This window comes from Vicia villosa, linkage group LG6 (genome assembly GCF_029867415.1).
Source record: "Vicia villosa cultivar HV-30 ecotype Madison, WI linkage group LG6, Vvil1.0, whole genome shotgun sequence".
In the NCBI taxonomy this organism is placed as follows: Eukaryota; Viridiplantae; Streptophyta; class Magnoliopsida; order Fabales; family Fabaceae; genus Vicia; species Vicia villosa.
The window spans coordinates 68738961-68760858 of record NC_081185.1 but is presented as its reverse complement, the minus strand read 5'-3'; positions in this window follow the sequence as shown (position 1 = coordinate 68760858).

Here is a 21898-nt window from a genome sequence, read left to right as displayed (position 1 = left end):
ACAGTGGAATAGGAGATTCGACAAGTTCATGGCACGCATAAGTTTCATTAGAAGTCAGTTCGACCACTGCGTTTACTTCAGATTTCGACCTGGTAATTCATTTGTTATTTTGTTGCTTTATGTGGATGATATTCTCATAGCAAGTAACAGTGTTGAAGATGTGATGAGGGTGAAGGCTGAACTCAATAAGGAGTTCGATATGAAGGATCTGGGAGCTGCTTCCAGGATTCTTGGAATTGACATTCGGAGAGATAGAAAGAAGTCGAAGATATGCTTATCTCAAGAGGCATATCTACGGAAGATTCTTGAAAAGTATGGTATGTCGAATTCGAAGCCAGTTGTGACTCCAACAAACCCTCAATTCAAGCTGAGTATTGATCAGTGTCCCAGTACTGATGTCGAAAGAGCCTATATGAATAGCATCCCATATGCTAATATAGTCGGCTCTTTGATGTATGCTATGGTCTGTACTAGACCCGACATAGCTTACGCAGTCAGTCTTGTAAGCAGGTACATGGCGAATCCTGGAAAGGCTCACTGGCAAGCATTGAAGTGGATTTTAAGGTACATAAATGGGTCTCTGAATAGAGTCCTAATTTATGGTGGAGCCTTGGGTGAAGATAGTAAAGCAGTAATAGAAGGATATGTCGACTCTGATTATGCAGGTTGTATGGATTCCAGAAAATCTATTTCTGGATATGTTTTCACTATGTTTGGCACTGCAATTAGTTGGAAAGCAACACTTCAGAAGGTTGTTGCTCTATCAACCACTGAAGCGGAGTATATTGCCCTAACTGAAGCTGTGAAAGAAGCATTGTGGCTTGAAGGTTTTGCGAAGGAGCTGAAACTTCAAGGTCGAGGTATCACTGTTAAATGTGATAGTCAAAGTGCAATACACCTGTCGAAGAATTCAGCCTATCATGAGCGAACTAAGCACATTGATGTGAGGCTGCATTTCGTCAGAGGAGTAATCGAGCGTGGAGAAGTCCAAGTGTTGAAGGTTTCGACTGAAGACAATGCTGCTGATATGATCACCAAGACATTGCCGAGTTGCAAGTTTTTCCACTGTATGCAGTTGATAAAGCTGCATGAAGAAAGCTAGTCTGTTCCTTGACGTTGTAGAGTTAGGTCCAAGGTGGAGATTTGTGAGATATTGGATCGAACTCTAGTATGGTCGAAAGGTAGCTTCTTGGTTCGATAGGATTGAGCATGAAGTCGAAGGTTGTTCACATGCTTGTGTCGAAGATGCTAGGGTTGTTAGCATGTTAAATTAGGTTTTAGTGTTTAAACCCTAATTTGTTAAGTTAGCTTGTTTATTAAGTTGGCTTGTATAATGGGTCTTGTGGAAAAAAGCCCATTAGTTAGTATGTTAGGTTTTATTATAAATAGCATACTAGTCTCTCATCATTGCTAAGCTGCAAATCCTAATTTAGGGTGAGAGAGGTTATTTGTTATTCTTGTAAACTTGTAATCTTGTTTTAAGAGAAAGTAAGAGAATAGCAGTTATAACCAATTCTTGTGTTCCTCTTCTTCCTTGTTTTATACTTTGTTCTTGGCATTGAATTCACAACATAACATTTAGACTAATTTTCAAATTAACAATTGTGAACCAAGATTAATAGCAAGTAATAGAGAAATAGGGAGAAAGGAACACAAGGATTTGTTTAGGCAGTTCGTCATTCATCCTTGCTACGGCTACGTCTGCCCCTAATTCCAAACAAAAAATGAGATAATTTTTATTATTACTTTGCAAATGTTATTACAAGAGAAGTTAAAGCAATGAACAAACAAACTTAAGTTAATTTTTATTCTTTATCTTCTCTCCCCTTGATCTTAAGCAAGATCAAGTTAACCCAAGAGCTTTCTTTGTCCCCCGTCTACAGTGACTCACTTGAACGAACCCGTGTTCTTCAAGACCTTCACTTGGCTATATCTTGACCAAAGCCTCTTGTACAAAACCCCCAAATCACCTTGATCTTGGAGGACAAAACCCTAAATATTTTAATCAATGGAACCACCACAATCTTCACTCAAAGAAATACTCAATTCCTGTCCATGGACGTTATCAAACTTGATCATGTACACGTAACACAAAAATGATTATGTGTAGGTGTGTTATGAGTAGGAAGAAGAATGAAGATGAGAAGACTTATGTATCTTTCAGGTTCCATTGTTGCTTTGAAATATTGTTAAAAAAAATTGTATATGTCTGTTAGAATTGGTGAGATGAAACAACAATCAGATGCATAAAAATCTTGTTTATACCAGCGACGCGTCGATCTTCTGTAGGGTATTCGTCGACCAGGATTATGCAGAGAGTTGCAGCTGGGTGTTTGATAGTGATGCGTCGACCTAGCCTTGCTATGAGTTGACTATATTCTCACAGAGATAACAAGCTTGACATCAACATATATGAGATCGACCCAGTGAAGCAAGTGAGTCGACCTAAATAAGGCAGTAATGATAGCTTGTTTTTCTTGTCTTCATGCGTCGACCTAGCATGTATACGAATCGACCTTAGCTAACCAAACATATTTCTAGTGGCTTTATGTATTCTTTAATGGACTTGTGCGATATTTACCATCTTGGAATATTTGACATCATTTAAAATACATTTACGAGGTATGCATGCACTTACACGCCTTTTCTAATGATGAATCATATGAGGTGAGTAAAATTGAGCAATCCAATAATGTGTTTGCTTTCATAACTCGCATAAGGTCAAATTTTGATGTGAATATTAATGGCGATAAAAGTGATGATGAACTGTATGATGACGTGCTTGTAGAAGCCTACAAGATCTTGTGTCTCAAATGGAATAAAAAATGCAAAGCTAGTGAAATTCAAAAAGAGAATACTACAGTTTTTCTTCAAGACACAGCTTGCCTCATAGCTACCATCACTGAATTAAAGGAAGAAGTTGATCATTTAAATTCCAATCTTGAAGGTATGACTTAATCTATTCGCATGCTAAATTATGGAACAGAAACCGTTGATGAAGTTTTAGAGGTGGGAAAGATGGTAAAAGACATGAAAGGAATTGGGTTGAAATATGATTCATTAAAATCAAATTGTATGGCAGACCTCTCTATCATTACCAGTCACATCCTACCTAAAATGCAACAAAAGTTGGGCTCCCTAAACAAGTGTGGAAAGCCAATGAGGAAACTCTAAGTCATATATCATATACCTTCTTAAGAGTTTCTTCTAAATAAGATTGGTAATTTGATAGTGACTTATCCATACACATGAGAGGAGAAAAGAACTACCTGAAATATATAAAGTAATATTCAAATAGGTATGCCACCTTCGATGACTGAGCAAACGGAAAAATCGTTGGGAAAGGGTAATTAGAGTGCCTAGGTTTCCTAAGTTTGGATGTTGTGCTTCTTGTTGAAGGTCTCACCGCCAATATCATTAGCATTAGTCAAATTTGTGATTAATATGTTATTCTCAATTTTAATTGTTTTGAATGCACTATCACTAACAAACATCAAATTCAACTAATGAAAGTATCCAGATCAATTGACAACTGATACATGTTGTACTTTAAAGAAAGAATCAACCTCAATCATGCATGATTTCCAGTCTTGATGAAATAAACCTATGACATAGAAAACTTGGTAATTTAAATCTTAGAAGTATGAGAAAGATTGTCTTTGAGAATGCCATTATTGGTCTTCCTAATCTCAAGATTAATGAAGGCAAAGGATGTAGATTCCAGCAAGTGTACTAAAACTTGTCACTAGTAATAAAAAAGTTTTGTCTCCATGGGGATCGTATATTCTAACAGAGAAATTGTAAGTGTATTTAAAATATAAAACTAGTGGTTCACAATGAATTTAAGTAAATAGAAAAAATAACAAAGTGTTTGAAATTTATTAGATTAAAAGTGACTAGACTTTGTTTTGAATTTCTTGTATGTCACTGTTGATGAAAGTGTTTATTTGTCTAAATTGAGTTCTCATTAATTATGGCGACTTAACAAGGCTGTTATACCCAATTTCTTAATGAATAACTCACTACTACAACTCTCTAATCCTTTAGGTCTGTTAGAAGTTAAAACAAGCCTAATTGGTATGTTAAAAATTAAGTCACAATTTAAATTGTTTATCCTTAAATAAATTACTAAGTTGAACTATTTATCTAATTCAGGTTCACAAAGTTAGGATCAACAAACCCTATAAACATCGGATAATCTATGAGTTTTGCTTGAATTTGTGACATGAACCATATAACTTAGAATTTATCCTTCACAATTTCTTCGCAAAAACTCTTTTTGTCATATTTCTCCAACTTTCTTCATTTTCTTTCATTATATAGAAAAAAATTAAAATAGAAGTAAATGCTTCATAAAATTACATAATCATCGTCACTTGTCATCAAGATTTATGGAGAATGTTAGATAGGAAAATAAACCAAGATATCACACAAGAAGTTTCACCATCTTACCACTTCCAGAGTTCTTGAACTACTCCACATGAATCTCATGGGACCCTTGCTGGTTGAAAGCCTAAGAGGCAGTAGATATGTTTTTGTATGTGTTGATGATATTTCAAGATACACATTGGTCGAATTTCATACGGGAAAATTCATATAACATCACTATCTTTGAAAGTCTGTGTTAGTGTTTGCAACATGAGAAACAAGAAGAAATTGGTAAGATTGTATGTATTTGCAATGATCATGGAAGAGAATTTTATAACTCAAGCTTCTCATAATTCTATACATCATAAGGTATAGCTCAAGAGTACTTAACCCCTATCACACCACAACAAAAATGGCATTGGGAAGCAAAAGAATCATACTCTTTAAGATACGGCTAGGGTTATGCTTCATGCCTAGAATCTTTCCTATCACTTTTTGGTAGAGGAAATAAGCACTGCCTGCTATATCCAAATTCGTGTAACCATTCAATCATGTATCAAGGTCCCCCATTATTAGTTAGGAGATAAAGATATCCATTTTTGAAATAATTTCATGTATTTTGTAGCAAGTGTTATACCTTTAATGATAGAGAGCAAAGATGCAAGTTAGATCCTAAAAGTGATAAATGCATCTTCTTGAGATATTTTAGAAATAGTAGAGCATACCATGTGTTCAAAAATCTATGATGGTGTCCATAAATATCATCGTTGATGACATCCAATCTGAAGTTGTTAGTCAAGAAGAGGATATTTTGCTATTCCAGATCAACATATCTTACCTAATTGTTAGTGCTTTTATTGGCTGATTGGCATCTATGTTTGGTTAAAACATAATAGCAGTAAAACATAATACTAATGTGAATCTTGCAAGTTTATAAAGATCATAACAGGTACAAGCAAGATGTTATATGGAATGTCATAACATCAACTCATGACATCACGCCTGCAGAACTGGAAGAAAGATTCAGTTTGTAGTTAACAGATACAGAATATTCTATGTGAATATTATGTAATCCTATGTGGCGCACATTTAAAGGTCAAAAGAATAATTGAAGAATCAGATCAGAAGATTGAAGATTCAGTAGTTTCTAATTTAGGAAACTTAGGATTAAAAGACCTTATTTGTAGCCGAATATTTTCTCCATATTTGTAACATCCAGAGTGCTGCGATTTGTAAGCCCAAGTCCAATTGGGATAAGGTTATAAATAGGAAACTTTGTAACCTAGTTTAGGAAGCTAATAACCAGAGCTAGGAAGATGTAGTCTCTAAGGTTAGCCGTGTAGGTGAACCACCCCGTGTGTGGGATGGTCATTGATTTGTGCCTCAAAACCTGTAGGTGAGAGGTTTAATGTAATCACTCAGAAGTTGTGAAGTAATGAGTGAATGTTTGTTCTTAGAGGAAGCTTGTAAGCAACTTCAAGTTAACGTTGTGTTTGTGTTTGTAGTTTTGGGAATTAGGCTGTCGATGCAGTGGCTGAGTTGTTGACTGCTAGACATCATTGCTATGATTGGGAGTGGAATGGCGATATTCCATATCTAGGGAGAACCTAGGTAGAGATTGCATTGGGTAGGGTTTAAGTGCGAAGTTGTAAACGGGGGAGTTTAGCTTCAAATTAAGACTACTGATAATGGATTTCCTTCCTGGCTTGGTTGCCCCCATAGTAGGTTAGTTAGAACCGAACTGGGTGAACAATTCTGTGTGTTCTTTATGTTTTTACATTGTTTATTTGTTTGTTCAGTTTGGATGTCATAACATCGTGCATGACATCAGTGTTTGGTTTAATGACTGTGCTGTCACAGAACCTCTGCAAAACATAGTTATTTGTGTTAACTGAACTAATATGATCCCGACACTCATGGACTTCTGAATGCAAGAAGTAATCAAAACTTGGGGGATCTGTATGTACTGCCTTAGCTAAGCTGATGACAGAAAAGGTGTCGTAACCTTGCGTATGACATTCTGAGTCTGTCCTACCAGAATTTTCACTAATGTTCTTCATAAGAATACCATCATCATTCTATCAGCTGAAGATGAAAATAGAGGACCATCCATAACAGTTCAGAAGACTCATCCAATTGGAAACATAATTGGGGATCTAAATGAAGGAGTCACCACCGTATCAAAAAAGCCTATCAATTATTAACAATGAGTAGTTGATGACACCCTGTCATCATGTAATATTTATAAGTATTTACTTATGTTTTTAGTCATTTTTGGTTGCTTTTACTTAAATTTGATTAAGAAATAGGAAGAAAATGAAGAAGTGAACGAATTAAGAAAAAACATGAAAAAAATGAAGAATTGTGAAGAAAAAGAACAAATTGCCATTAGGATTTTCTTGTGGAGATCGTGGTGAGATTTGCTTCATCTTGCGGTGCGATAAAAAGTTATGAAGCGTAATCCATTCTTACACAGCATATTTGCTCAACTTATAAGTTGTGACTTAAGGTTTAACACACCGAATATTGTATGTTTTAACTAACCATCTAACCTTCGGAAATAGGGGTTATAGTATAGAAGATGGAGTTATACACCAAGGAATTGAGTATAAAAGCTAAGTAAAAGCATTATAGTCGCTCAAAAATCAGCATAGAATAAATAGACACCAATATTAATAGTCATGTCATACAAGGGATTCAAAGCAAGGTGTAATCACCTTTAATATGATCAAGTTTCCAATACCTTATTTACACTTTTATTTTACAAAATAAATCTTGCAAACCCCCAATTCTTACTTTCAATAACATGTGAACCATCTTGTTAGAAGAGCACAATCCCTTGGGATACAAACATATTTTTATTACTTCCTTAACATTTTAGTAAGTTTGTTAAAAGTGTATCAAGATTTCGATGTCATTGTTGGGGATTATTGAATTATTTCAACAAGGAAATTTTTCTGCTACATTTTATTTTATTTTAATTTTTGATTTCGTTTAATTTTATTTGCTTTTTTATTTCTACTCATATTCAGTTTTTGTTTGGTGCATTGCTACAAAGGTATTTTCTGATTGTTTATAGGATGTTCAAGCTCGACACTAATACCATTTGATTCAAAGATCGAGAAGACTTTGAGAGAAATTCAGAGAACAAATAAAGCAACGTGACTAGATAAATAGAAGCACTAAATGGAAATTCTACCAAGAAAAACAATGGGAGACTAATGCAGAAGAGCTGATGCTGGACATATTCTTTTAGGTTTTTAACAAGCTAACCCTATAACTTTTGATATTAAGAATTTTGTGCTTTCAGGTTTTAGAGATAATTTTTTTGATGGACAAGCTATTAGAGATCTGTGGGAACATCTAGATCGCTTGTATGAGACATGTTTGATGTGCCAACATCATGGAGTAATTGATGATCAGATAAAATTAAGGTTGATTGGATTTTTTTCTAATTGGCAGAGTTAAATATTGGATACAATACTTACCCAATGGGACTATTTAGTCATTGAGGAAGCTAGAATACAAATCTCTGGATATTGTTTAGGAACTTGGGTTTTTGTTTGTGTTAAGAAGTGTGGTTGGGCCTAACTCAACCCTACAAAACCGGCTTGTAGGGTGAGGATTGACCCCACTTATAAGAACATGTTCAGGCCATATATTGTCCGATGTGGGACTCTTAACACACCCCCTCACGCCCAGGACTAGACAACTGGAGCATGGAAATAAATGGCGGGTGGCCCGATTGCGGAAACCATAGAAGGTGGCCCACCGGATCTTAAACGAGGCTCTGATACCATGTTAAGAAGTGTGGTTGGGCCTAACTCAACCCTACAAAACCGGCTTGTAGGGTGAGGATTGCCCCCACTTATAAGAACATGTTCAGGCCATATATTGTCCGATGTGGGACTCTTAACAGTTTGGGAGAGGTAAAATCATCCAAGACCCGCCTCGTTGCCATGCCTAGTTGGGGAGAAGGATTTGGAGTAGCAAAAGCTTCAATTTGGTGATATTCTTCGTGTTCATTTTACTCATATTGAGCAGGATATAATTGCTCTATCTAAAAAATTCATAGATTTGTTTACTATAAGAGATACATTCAGCTCCAATACACGAGGATGAAATGTTTCGGCTGAAGGGATTGATCCCGGTGGCGTAGGATATTCCTAGGAAATTTTGAAATATGGGGCCTTAAATTTTAAGCTTTTAACATTCAATTTCTTTTTTAATTTAAATCAAGGCTATGCCTTTAAAGATAATATTTTTCATCAAAATCCCCATTGCTGGCTAAGTATGCAAACTCGCATGGCTTCCTCGAAAAACAAGCTTCATAACAAACGTGGTAGATTACTTTTTGCTACTTTAGTTCTATCATCTTTATCCTCTTACTACATGCAAACCACTTGGATTCCTCAAAATATTTGTGACACAATTAATCATATAACTCATTACTTTAGTTGGAAGGAAACTACCTCCAATAGTGTTCACCTGGTTGACTAGAAGAAAATTACTTTTTCTAGGAAGTTATGTGGCCTGAGGGTTTGATTAGCTAGAGATGCCTACAAAACCCTCCTAGGTAAGTTGGTTTTGAACATGCTTCAGAGTAATGATAAATTATAGCTATGTCTATTTTTCTCAAATGTATTTTTCTAGTGCCCATTTACTTTACTTTTCTTTTACAATAGATTCCTCTACCTAGAACTCTATTATCAAAGCAAATAATGTGTTAAAAAATAGTTTTGAAAGGAGGTCGAGATCTAGATCCTCAACTTTCTAGTAAAGTCATTAGTCTTCTCTTGACAACTCAGATTCTTTGAATGATTATGTTCACATCTATGGTATTTCTCTATCTTTCAAAGATTTATATTCTACATCAACTCCGCTCATTCAAAATTCTATACATAGGTTCCTCCTCACGTCATCACTGATATCACTTCCAAAATTCTCATCTTCAAACCCAAAACAAAAGACTTCTTCATTTGGTATGATCACATAAATACGAATTGCACAACTAAGAGTTGCTACTCCTATATCCTCTACAAGAAAGAAGGGTTTCACGAATCAATGCCACTCAATCATGTAAATGGATCTATAAGTTATACCACCAAGAAAAGATAAATTTTATCTATTGGCTTGCTTGTCACAAGTTTATATCCTCTCTCTCTATCTCTGTCTCTCCTTCTTCTTCACCATAAAAAATATCTACCCATTTTGTGCTCTAGATGGTTGTATCAATTCGAAAAACTTTTGGTTATGCCTTGGATTTAGTCATCCAAATTTCTAGTTAAACAAATATGGTTATTCTTGGTGGGATTAGAGAAATTATAGCACTGTTTGTATATCTCATTAAATTATTCTCAAATATAGAATCTCCATGGCTATCTGTTGCACCCCAAAATTTGCCCTCTTTATTTGAGCTATAAGTTATCAAAGACGTTTATTTCATCGTTTGAAAAGGGAGGAAAAATAATAAAGAGTTTTCATGGTTTGAAGGAATGTGACGTGAAGGTTGGTTTATACGGTGAAAATGCGAAGAAATTCACAAGTCTTAGCTGGAAGGCGCTATGAGCTTGGTTCTCACGTAGTCCAGACTGTTTCGACGTTCTCTACAACTTTCGTGCTTGACTCGGAAACCAATTCTATGAGGAAGGTGGTCGAATTAGCAAATTACTTGAGCTTTCACAGTGAAAAATGGTTCTGAATGTAGGTTTTCGGGCCTTAGAAAATTCATATCTCATGATCCGCTTGTCGGACTTGTTCGAAATTTTAACTACAACTCCGTGCCAATATTCTCGAGATTTCATATGTTCGGATCGTCGACCAATTATGCACAGAAAATGCCCAGCATTTTGAAGAGCGTCGTGGTTTTCCAGTGAAAAGTGTGTTTTCGGGTATGTCGCGACCAGTTTGAAAATTCGTAACTTCTTCTATTTTTATCGTATGAAGTCCATTCCGGTGGAATTCTCTCGGAAATTTTGTTAGCTTCGATTCTTCGTCACATGTGCTCAGTCAGATTTTGAACCGAAGGATGAGTTTTATCGAGTTCTTTGAGCGGTACTCACAAAATTCTGCACTGGCGAGCCAGATGAATCGGCGTTTCTCATCATTCAAATGCGCATAATTTCTTCACCGCTTATCGGATCGAGACGACTCTCGCGGCTATGAGTCACAAATTTAGTCATCTTCGAGATGAGGTTTGGTCCCGTTTTCGAACTTCGCACCGAGTCGCTTTTCCTCGAAAACGAGTAAAAAAAGAAATAGTTAAGGGTATTTTTGACATTTCACCACTCACAGTATAAAAACTATTTTCCCTCTTTTTCTCTCATTACTTCAATTTCACCCAAAAGATCAAAAACACTTTTTCTCAATTCTCTCTCAATTTTCTTGAATCAAAACTACAAAAACTCACAAAAAAACTTCATCAATCATCATCAATTCAAGATCAAATCTCAAGAACAACTGAAGATCAAAGAAAGCATCAAGATCCGTTCCTCCAATTGAAGTGTCACGCGCCTCTTTCTTCTCTCCCTAGGATCTCGCGCTACTCTCCCTCCCTAGATCTATCGGATTTGCGTTCGTGTCGTGTTCACATCGTGTTTGTGTTCATCCGATCTTGATCTCTTTGTTTGATCCGGTAAATTCACTATAAATCTTGTTAGATCATTGATTTTGTTGCTTGATCCGAATTAATATAATAATTGATGATGATGTTTGATTGTCGATGGATGATTTTTGATAATTGATGATAATAGTCGCTTATTGTCTGAATGATTCATGTTGATCTTGCTTAATTGATTCAAATGTGAAACTTAAATGTGGTTTGTGTTAATAATTGTTGATGTATTTCTTGAATTCAAAATTAGCACATAACATGTTTGTTGAATTGAGTGTGAGAGGTGATTTTGACTATAATTGGTAGTATATTGAGTGGTGTTATTGTGGTTGCTAATTGATGATGCTAAATCATGGTTTTATGTTGTTTTTGTGACTTTATAATATCATTTCAATATGTAAATTGTTGCTGGAAGTTTATGGTGTCTTGATATAGATTTAGAACCTCAAAAAAGTCATAAAAATATGGTTATATGAATACATAGTTGCTGGAAATTTTTGGTGATGTTTTGGTGTTGATTTGTTGACATTTCTAGTGTCATTTCAATGTTATAATGTTGCTGGGAATTTAATGGAGTTTTCATGTTGTTTTGACACTTTAAAAATGCATAAAAACAATGATAACACAAGAGTTTAAGTGCTGGAAATTTGGTTGTGAATTGTTGATACTTGACATGAAAATTGATTGAAAAATGTGATAAAAATAGTAGTTTAAAACTTGTCTCATGAATGTACATAGTTTTGATTTGTTGCTAGTTTGTAAATGCTATTTGAAGATATTTCATAAAAATAAATGGATTAATGCGGATTTACCATTTGGAAACCATGTTTTATGTCATAATTCCACTTGTAAACATATGTCATTTTGTGCTAATTGTTGTGAGGTTTTCTCTTGAGTTTAGGTGTGATTTGTGGTGAGTTTTGGGACTGTTTTACTTTCATTATTATGCAGAATTTTCCATGTTCCCTTTACAGTACACTTCCATCTTCACAACTCATGAAATTTGACATTTAATTGTTTTCTTTTGACATAGAACTTGTTGATTTTGGTTGCGGCTTGTTTCTAAGTGTTGAATTGGTGTTTCCTTATGCTACTAGTTGTTATTGAGGTGCTGCATTTTTCTATTTTGTGTTTTCGTCGCGTTTGGCTCGGTTTTGCTATTTACGTGCGTCGTATCGGCTTTGTGTCATTTGGCCATATCTTTTGATCTACAATGAGTTTTTGAGCATGTGAAAAATGTTTTTCATATGTAATAATGTTTTTCGGAGTTGTTTGTATAGCTTATTTTCAGTTTCGGCTGACTTTGTTTACCGTTTTTGCTACTGCCCCTGTTTCGAAAGTCGCGCTTCCGGGCCGGTTTTGTAAATTCTTATTGCAAATTTGATTTCTTTAGCATGTTTTAACCTTGCAATAAAATTTTGGCTTAATTCTGACGAGTTTAGTTTTCACTGTTTTTACCCGGTTTCGCCGTTTCGGTGTACCGTTGTGCATGTAAATACTTGTTTTGGCTTCCGTAGTTTCGGTGCACAAATTCGATATGCTTTTGAATGCTATTCCATGTTGCTGTCTTGTTTGCTTTCGCTATGTGTTCACTTACTATTCCTTTATCCATTTTTGGTTTAGCTTATAATTCAATAACGCAATTCCGATTGCGGTGTCTTGTTATCTCTAACGTGTGTGCTAGTATGCAAGGTAACATGGAGGCTCTGGTCGATGGCCGCTCTCGTATTCCGCTTTATTTGCGGGACACGACATTCACCCTCTCTCTGATTCGCGTTTCTACACGCATCCTTTATCATTATACTTGATTGTCCAGAGTTGTGTTTCCCTTGCAGGTGTATGATATTCGTTGTGCTCGATGCACACGTCGGTGCATGATTTACTTTCATTGCGCCGACTCTTGATTGCTTACGCGGGTTTTAATCAAAGTGCTGACATGTTTGCTATTGCTTTTGCTAGCTCCCTCGCGCGATCTCTAGTTTTCTTTTGTTATTCGCTGCTATTTACGGATCATAATCCGTTTGGTATTGATCTCGTTTCATTTTATCTTTTCCTGCATTTTATTATTCTGCATCATTCAATAACATGAGATGTAGGGCTTAGGCATTCAACTGGCCAGGCCCTCGAAAGAGGCTCTGTTTTTGTTGGTGTGTTTATATTTATGCTTTGCGGCAGGGAGTCACGGTGTAATAAGACCTTTAAAGGCACTCCGTTAAGTCCTCATGGAAGGCATGCGGAAAGGGTTAGCAATCAACCCTCGCCCAATCTCATTGAGCTCGTTCAGTAAGCGCACGCTACGCGTTGCTTGCTTATGAACTATAACAAGATCCTGTTATCGAGTATGTCAAGTAAAGGCTCCATGCAATTGGATCCCCACATTTCCTAGCTCACGTTTACCGACGTTGATGCTCGGTGTGCGCACACACTGTTTTCCTTTTAGATCTGTGACGACTTAGTTGCTGAGAGGGATTCGCTCCTCTTGTCTATGGCCCGATCACTTTCTCCGAGGTCTAATGCTTGGTTGACTCAGGTGATCCGCTCCCCTTGGCTATGGCGGGGGCGCTTTTCCACTACTCGGCCTGCGCCGGTGGTTTTGTTTGCTTTACGAGCGGAGCTCGTTTGTGTGATATTCTTGTTTGCATTTCGCTTTTCCCCATAGGTTGCTAGGCTTGTTTAGACTTGTACCCTTTGTATGATAACAAAGGTAGCAAGCTTTCCCCCCTTAGCTTAGGCTTTCCTCATGCATTCTTTAAAACACAAACCATACTCTTTGATTTTCTTTTCTTAAGAACTTGTTATTTCCGCTCCATTCCCAAGCATAAGCGTCTAAAGGTCGAGCAGCGGAGTGCGAATGTAACTCGTTCACCTAAAAAAACAAAACAAACAAAAACTAGTTAGCCGAGCTACGGTACCTCTGATTCCTCAAAAAGGATATGTAGGCAGCGGGGTAGGGCCCGTGCGAGTATAACTCTTTCTTTTCCCTACATTTTGCATGCATTCTAGTCCAGATTAGCGTAGATTTGTTACACACCCATAGTTTTAGACACATGCATGGATACCATCGAGTACGATGGGCGTGAGGGGTGCTATCACCTTCCCCTCGCGTTACCGACTCCCTTACCCTCTTCTCTTGTCGTGAGACCGTTGTTTTGTTTTGTGGTTTGCTGGCATTTCATTCCTTTTCAGGATAAATATGTTAGTGGCGACCCTGTTGATTTTTGCGATAGCGACACTATCCACTCTATGGTGCTTCTTTCATTACCTGCTCCAACAAACCTCAAACACGACATCTAAATTATTCAGAGATGCTCCATGCAGAACTTTGGGCCATTTTCCAAGGCCTTTCTATTCAGGTATAGGCATTATTAACTCAGCTTTCTACTCATATTCATTCCTCAATATTAACCTCATCGAGAACCCTTTGAATAAGTATCATAAACAAACGGTGTAGATCTAAAGTATTAAGGATATTATTTTGAAAACACTATGTTTATAGTCATCCACATTCTCAAAGAAGATAACCAAAGTGTATATTTCATGGAAAGCTCGGAACCTCTACTGACATGATCATCTGGTTCACATATCTCCTTATCATGACATGATCATTATTAGCTTAATGTATTTATATATTAAGCTTTTTTATTTGATATCTAAAGCTTCTTAGATTACTGCCACTTGTACAGTTTATATTGACAGCTAGGATACATTGTATATATAGGCTTGTATAACTCTTTTATCTTCAGTTCAGTGAATATCATTCTTTTCTTCTACTGTTGCATTGCTAGCTTTTTTCTCTTGTAACTGAATTCAGTTACATCTACATCTTCTTCCTTGGCTTCTTCAATGGAAGCAAGGTCATTTCACTGCAACCTCAATATGGTATCAGAGCTCACAAAGCTCTGGTAGCCATTGTTATTGCTCCTTCTTTCTTTCTTTCCCTTCTGCATCGCTTCTTTTAAGATTCCCTCCCTTACCACTTTTCCTGCGATTTTCCCTTTTTCTTTCCCTTTCTTTCGAAGCTCTGCTACTCCATTAACAATGGCACACCAGCAATTTCTTGATTTCTCAACAAATTCCACTAATCCGTTCTACCTTCATCCAAATGAAAATCCTACACTAGTGCTTGTTTCCCCTCTTCTTGATGACAAGAACTACCATATTTGGGCTTTATCTATGCATATTGCATTGATCTCCAAGAACAAAGACAAATTCATTGATGGATCCCTCAACAAACCACCGGTCTGCGATCCACTCTATGCACCATGGATTCGCTGAAACACGATGGTGCTTGCTTGGATTCATCGGTCGATCTCTGAATCAATTTCTAAATTTGTTTTATGGATTGAGAATGCTGCAGGTGTTCGGAAAAATCTTCAGCTCAGATTCTCACACAGTGATATCTTCCGCGTCTCTGACCTATAAGAGGACAGACATTTACAAGCTTCGCCAAGGTAACAATGACGTATCCAATTACTTCACTCAGTTGAAAGTGTTATGGGATGAACTTGAAAATTATAGGCCAATTATTGCTTGTTCTTGTGCCATCCCTTGTTCTTGTGGTGCTGTTGTCTCTGCCAAGCAGTATTGTGCCCGAGATTAAGTGATTCGTTTCCTGAAGTGGTTAAATGAGAAATTTATCATTCAAAATCACAGATAATGATGATGAGCCCCTTACTTGACATAGACAAAGATTTTTCTCTCATCATTCAACAAGAACATGAACTAAATAGTTTAGCTTCTGCATTGGCTCAAGCATCTTCTAATCCTGAGGTATTGAATGTTGCTTGTCAAGTTCGGGCTAACTATGGCAATTCCAACTTCAAACCTGGAAACAGTTCCTTCAAAGGCAAGACCCCAGGTCCTACTAGAGGTCACAATCGTATTCGTACACATTGTGGTAGGACCAATCACACAGTGGACACATGTTTTATCAAACATGGTTATCCCCCAGGTTTCAAGAACAAGTGCAAAAATTAGTCTCCTCACAGTACTAATCAACAGGCTACAACTATCAATGTTGTGTGTGACACATCTCCAGAAGATTCAAAGGCTTCTCCATGTGTTTTCACTCAATAATAGTACAACAATCTCCTTGAACTGCTTCAACAATCAAAGCTTTCATCCCAAGACAATTATGTCTCAACTTCACCTTTGGCCATGACATCCCATTCATCCAACACCAATGGTAAGTCCTCTCATCTCTGGATCTTAGATACTGGAGCAACATATCACATCTCATATGACATTTATACATTTACTACCTACAAAAATATTATCCATGTCACTATTAACCTACCTGATGGCTCATCTCTTACTGCTTGTATGTCTGGTAGTGTAGTCATTTCACCCTCTTTAACACTTCACCATGTCCTTTATATTCCAAATTTTCATGTTAATCTTATCTCGATTGCCAAACTTGCTAGTAGTAATGATTGCTCTGTACATTTTGGGGCTGATATATGCAAAATAATGCAGAATCATTCACAGGCAATGATTGGTACAACTAAGCTTCAAAAAGGTTTATATGTCATGGATTCTTCCAACCAATCATCTGTTTGTAACTCTACATCTACTATTTCTGAATCATGTAATTTGTGGCATTTAAGATTAGGCCACATTTCTACCACAGAAATGAAATCTATTTCTCAATTGTTTCCTTTCATACCATGTAAACCTAATAATGTTCCTTGTGATTCATGCCATTTTGGAAAACAAAGAAAGTTACCTTTTCCAAATAGAAAATCTCATTCTCTATCTCCTTTTGATATTTTATATGCTGATGTATGGGGCCCCTACTCCACAATTTCTATGCTAGGTCACAAATACTTTCTCACCTTAGTTGATGACTATAGTAGATACACTTGGGTAATTTTCTTGAAAACCAAAGATCAAACTAAAACAAGTTTAATTCAATTTGTGGCATACATAGACAATCAGTTTAAAACTTCTCTTAAATGTCTCAGGTCTGACAATGGCACTGAATTTTTGTCATTATCTCAATTCTTCCTGTCTAAAGGCATTGTTCATCAAACTACCTGTGTTGAAACACCCCAACAAAATGGGGTGGTTGAAAGGAAACACCAACACATTCTCAATGTGGCTAGGTCCTTATACTTTCACTCTAACATCCCTCTCACTATGTGGAATTTTTCTGTCCAACATGCTATTCATGTCATCAATAGACTACCATCACCCCTATTAAAATCTAAATCTCCATATGAATTGTTGTACTCCCAACCACCCTCTCTAATCCACTTAAGAGTGTTTGGTTATCTTAGTTATGCTACCACTCTCCAGGCCCATAGAACAAAATTTTCCCCTAGGGCTAAGAAGTCTGTTTTATTGGTTTTAAAGATGACACTAAAGGCTACATCCTCTATGATCTACAGAATAATAATGTGTTTGTGTCAAGAAATGTTATCTTTTATGAACATCAATTTCCTTTCAAACACACTTTACAGCCTACTGCCCCTAATGATGCTAATGCCAGCACTGACAACCTTCCTCTTTATGATGACACATTGATCTATCTTCTCCAAGTAGTAGAACAGATTTACCTCTCTCCCTTGCCAATGGTTCTTCTCATAGTACACCCTTCATTAATTCTCCCTCCTCCAATCAGGCCCCATAGTCTGTCACAAATCAACCTTTATCCCCTACCTCACATAGTCCTATCAGTCCTGATACTTCTTCCTCTCCTTTAACCATTGGATCCTTATCCATTCCCCTACTTGCAACTGATTCTCCATCTACAAACTCTCCATTATCTAACAGATCTTTTCCCTTTCCTATGTCTGCTAATTCACCTAACCACTCTCCTGACTCAACCAATCACTCTATATCTCCTACTCCCTCTCTACCCTTAAGCTAATCCACCAGGATTGCTCATCCTCCTAGCTACTTAGCAGACTATCATTACTACCTTGCATCTCATGATACATTTGCATCTCACTCTCTTGATTTTAAAACTGCTCATCCCTTATCTTATGTAATATCATATGATAAATGTTCTCCATCGTATAAGCATTTCTGTTGCTCCATCTCTTCTATTATTGAACCAAAAACTTATAACCAAGCCATAAAGCTTAATTGTTGGGAGCATGCCATGGAGATTGAGTTACAGGATCTTATAGAGAACAATACATGGGAAGTTGTTGATCTTCCTCGTGGCAAACACCCTATTGGCTGTAGATGGGTTTATAAGGTAAAATATCGGGCTGATGGAACCATTGAGAGACACAAAGCTCGTTTAGTGGCAAAAGGGTATACTCAATTAGAAGGGATATATTACTTTGACACTTTTTCTCCTGTAGCTAAACTTGCTACTGTCATGATTCTTCTATCCTTAGCAGTCATCAGAGGTTGGCATTTGGAGCAACTAAATGTGAATAATGCCTTCCTTCATGGAGACCTCCATGAGGAGGCATACATGACTCTCCCTCATGGACTTCCTTCTTCTAATCCTTCTCAAGTATGTAGATTGCATAAGTCTCTCTATGGTTTAAAGCAGGCTAGGAGGCAGTGGTACTCCAGACTTTCTTCATTCCTTCTCTCCATTGGTTATCAGTAATCTCAGGCCGATCACTCTCTTTATGTTAGAGTAACATCTTCTGACTTTACTGCTTTGTTGGTATATGTAGATGATATTGTTTTTGCAGGAACCTCCATGACAGAAATCTCACATGTTAAGCAGTTACTCCTTCAATCTTTCAAAATCAAAGACCTTGGTCAATTGGGACTCTTTCTTGGTTTTGAAATTGCTAGAGCCACAGATAGTATCTTTCTTAATCAGAGGAAATACACTTTGGAGCTTCTTGAGGATAATGGCATGTTAGCTTCTAAGCCATCTTCAGTTCCCTTTGATCCCACTGTCAAACTCTCAACTAGTGAAGGGCAACCCTTGGAGGACCCTTCCATTTATAAAAGATTAATTGGTAGATTAATCTATCTTACCAACTCAAGGCCTGATATCTCTTATGCAGTGCAACATCTCAGTCAATATGTCTCACATCCTTTTATACCTCATTATCAGCCTGCCATTAGAATCCTTAGGTACCTCAAGTCAGTACCTGCTAAGGGTCTCTTTTACCCTGCTTCAAGTCCTCTCAAAGTCTCTGCATTTGCTGATTCTGATTGGTGTTGAAAGTATATTGGAGTACTTTTAGTTTATTGTTTCCACAAGGATTGATGCGATATCATCGATGTTCTATAGTTTATATTGTCTTGAGTTAAAGTTACTTTGGGTTTGGTTTGGTAAAAGATCATTCACAAGTTTAGTAGTAAGGATTGAAATTAGGAAAGTTCTAAAGTTATAAAGAAGTATCAAGACTTGATTTCATCAACCTAATTTGTATGTCTTCAATTAATCATGCATATGAACTCATTATTAATCAATATTATCACGTATCGTTCGTCTATACCGTTCGTGTCCGAAACGGTATAACATGATTTACCGTGTTGTTCAACCGACAATTTCTCAACCGATCAAACAACACAAATAACGTTTATAAACCGATACAAAGTGAATATCAAACACTAGATCCATGTATAGACATAGTCTTTGATAGATGATAAAGTTAGGTCAAGATCAAAACATTGTATTTCGGCAAAATACCCTTTTTCGTCCCTTAACTTTACCTCGGGGTCCATTTTGGTCCCTTAATTTTTAAAACATTCAAATAGACCCCTTATCTATTAAAAAGGTGGCATGTTAGTCCTTTCCGTCAATGTGATGGAAACGGACGTTAGACTGTGCATATGTGGCGTCTGACGTGGCTATGTTTTACACGCATGGCAGGATGACGTGGCATGTGTTATCACCAACTTCCTGAAAATTCTAAAAATTATTCCAAAACTTTGCCCTCTCTATGGTTTGAACTCAAGACACTTTAGTTATGGTACAAATGGGTGTACCACTAGGCTATGCTCATTTTGGTTGCTTTCTTTTCTTTCTCCAGCTACTTATTAACTACTGTATTAGTTGATTTCTTTTGCTTCTACATTAATAATAATAATAATAATAATAATAAAAATAACAGTAATAATAAAAATAATATGACTAATAATAATAATAGTAGTAATAATAAAATAATAGTACTAATATTAATAATAATAGTAGTAATAATAAAAATAATATTACTAATAATAATAGTAGTAATAATAAAATAATAGTATTAATAATAATACTAATAATAATAATAATAGTATTAATAATAATACTACTAACTATAATAGTACTAATACTAAAAAATACTAATACTAATAATACTGATAGTAATAATAATACTAATAGTAATAGTAGTAATAATAAAAATAATAACACTAATAATAATAGTAATAATAATAATAATAATAGTAATAGCAGTAATAATAAAATTAATAATACTAATAATAATAGTACTGATATTACTAGTACTAATATTAATAATAATAATAATAGAGATAATAATAATAATAATAATAATAATAATAATAATAGTAATAATAATAATAATAATAGTAGTATTAACAATAATAACAATAATAGTAGTATTAACAATAATAATAATATTAATAATAATAATATTAATAATAATAATATTAATAATAATAATAGTATTGATACTAAAAATACTAATAATAATAATAATAATAATAATAATAATAATAATAATAATAATAATAATAATAATAATAATAATAATAATAATAATAATAATAGTAATATTAATAATATTAATATTATTATTATTATTATTATTAATGTAGAAGCAAAAGAAATCAACTAATGAATTAGTTAATAAGTAGCTGGAGAAAGAAAAGAAAGCAACCAAAATGTGCATAGCCTAGTGGTATACCCATTTGTTCCATAACTAAAGTGTCTTGAGTTCAAACCATAGAGAGGGCAAAGTTTTGGAATAATTTTTAGAATTTTCAGGATCTTGGTGATAACATATGTCACGTCATCCTGCCATGCGTGTAAAACATAGCCACGTCAGACGCCACATATGCGCAGTCTAACGTCCGTTTCCATCAAAATAACGGAAAGGACTAACGTGCCACCTTTTTAATAGATAAGGGGTCTATTTGAACATTTTAAAAATTAAGGGACCAAAATGGACCCCGAGGTAAAATTAAGGGACGAAAAAGGGTATTTTGCCTTGTATTTCACAAACATTTAAACCATAGAAAACAAAAATAAAGCAAACATTATCATTTATATTGATTCATAACTTGTTCATATACAATGATCAAAAGGAAATCATACAAAGGAAAGGAAGATTACATCAAAGCCTTGATACCAAAAGGAATTAGCTATCCATTGACATGGTAACTTGCACAAGGAGGAAAGGATGAAGAATAGCAAGCATCAACGGTGATTTCTCGATGATCAATGCTTCGATTCTTTGATTCTATGTTGCTACAGTAAGATTAGGGTTCCTTGGCTCTCAAAATGGTGTAACATTCTAAAAGAACAGATCTGAACTATATATACAAAAAAAGATTTCTGTCAAGCGCTCTATGCGCACTCTAGCCCGCGACGCACTGGTTCATTAAATGATCAAACTGCCCTAAAGCGCGCTACGCGCCCTCCTTTGATCGCGACGCGCGTTAGCCCTTGGAAAATGCCTCAAAATATATTCAAGCCGCACGACCCACCCTCCTAGCCCGCGACGCGCGCAAGCCCCTGGAAGATGACCCAAAAATAGCCCCTACAGCGCGCTACGCACGCTCTTGCTTGCGACGCGCCCTTGACGCTGACTTTGAATTTTCTTCTTTGAGATTCTTTCAACTTTTCAAGCTTCAAGTTCCACCTAAAAGATAAAACCTGTACAAAAATCAACTAGAAAACAAATTAACACAAAACAAAAGGTTAATTAACTAAACTACTAATATTAACTTCGAAATAAACGGGGATCACTTGAATATGCGAGAAAA